At 30.0% G+C, this 1,765-nt stretch overlaps 1 pseudogene; it reads right to left on the bottom strand.

The window, feature by feature from the left end:
• Positions 1-620: 620 nt before the first annotated feature.
• Positions 621-739, bottom strand: LOC112483312 (annotated as a pseudogene).
• Between the last annotated feature and the right edge of the window lie 1,026 nt (positions 740-1,765).

Consider the following 1,765-nt stretch of genomic DNA (forward strand, 5'->3'; position numbering starts at 1 on the left):
CAGACTAAATTTTCATTTTGAATATCCTCATATTAACTTTCTTGATGTCAAAGTTGCTGCAGAGTTGCATTTTAAAGAAAAGGTTGACAGGATATTTGTTAAAAAATATTTTGGCTGTCTTTTTCTAGTCTTTGCTATTTCCTTGTATTATATTGACCTACCTTTCATCACTCTGGTTCATATTTGTTTGGCTTACTTTTAGAATACAATAATTTGTTCTTCTTTTTTTCTTTTAATAAGATGGTTGGTAGAAAACAAAATCAATGAGTATTTCATAAAACATTTTAGCTATATAAAACAAAACTCCAATTTTTAAAGTAAATTTTAAGATACTATAATAGACATTTGCTATCTTCTCTCAGCTATATCTGTAACTATTACACTTAGGACATAATAATAATTTTCTTATGTTAACAAATTACATTATTGATATGCATGAGAATTTCAGGCAAAAGACATCATTTTGAAATAGGGAAAACACTTGAAAAAATAGAAGCATTGTAGTCCAGGTTAGGTTTGTTTTCTTTCTCTCTCTTTCTTTCTTTCTTTCTTTCTTTCTTTCTTTCTTTCTTTCTTTCTTTCTTTCTTTCTTTCTTTCTTTCTTTCCTTTTTTTTTTTAACACCTATAGCACCTAGTATTCCTAGGTGGTCTCCCATCCAAGTACTAACCAGGCTCAACCCTGCTTAGCTTCTGAGATCAGACAAGATGAGGCACGTTCAGGGTGGCATGGCCGTAAACTAGGTTAGGTTTTCAAAGATATCTTTTGCTTACAATTTTAATTTCTCTTCAATATCTTTAAAGTGAATAACTAACATTTTATTTTCCTTGCCCTCCCAACTCCATTTAGAAATTACTCCTTTTTCTTTTTTTCTTTTTTTTGCTTTTCGCTCCACCATTTCACTGAAAATGACCATACTCAGGTTATTTAATCAAATTGATATTTTTCAATTTTCATTTTCCTTGGCTTCTTTAGCAACATTCCAAATAGAAGACAAACCTCTGGTTCCTGAAATGCTCTTTGCATTCAGGTTCTGATATTACAGAGCACAGCCATTTCTCATACTGTAGTGGTTTATCCCAAACTACATCCTTTGCTAAGCTAAAACCTTCTGCCATAAATGAACGTCAAAGGTCCTTAAGATGTGGCCTTAGGGCATTTCCTGTCAGTGCCCAAAATAGTAATTTACCTAGTTATTTATGATATTAAATGGATTGAAGTCTTTTAACTTATACATGATTCTTACATTCTATAAAGTTATAATATATCCCACCATCAAGAATATCAAATCATAATTATCTCTCTAATAAAAGGCTTTCTTCATACATGATCACAAACTGAATAAAAACACTTGATAAAATGATTTACATCATTTTTTTTTAATTCTAAGACCATGGGCACATATTTTATATAATTCTATTCATTTGTATATGTAAAAGTTATAGTTTTGATTTAGCCATATCTAAAATATTTCTTATTCTAACAAATAAATGAAAATTGCCATTAAGAAACTCTTTCTAGGAATAAAAGGATTGGTGGGCCATGAAGTCCTTTCTTGTCTTTGAAAAATATCCAGATATGTGATCTTAATTTTTCTTGCAAGAGAATCTTGGAAAAACAATGATCTTTATAGATTGTAAAACACATGAATATGTTGAGTGGAGTTTTCCACATTTCACTAGTCTAACAGAAAGAATAGATATCAAAGAAGCTCAAGACTAATGATGTAAAAATTCAGAGATCATTCATGAGATGAATATAGCTCA

This window comes from Pteropus alecto, unplaced genomic scaffold, assembly GCF_000325575.1.
Source record: "Pteropus alecto unplaced genomic scaffold, ASM32557v1 scaffold65, whole genome shotgun sequence".
Lineage (NCBI taxonomy): Eukaryota > Metazoa > Chordata > Mammalia > Chiroptera > Pteropodidae > Pteropus > Pteropus alecto.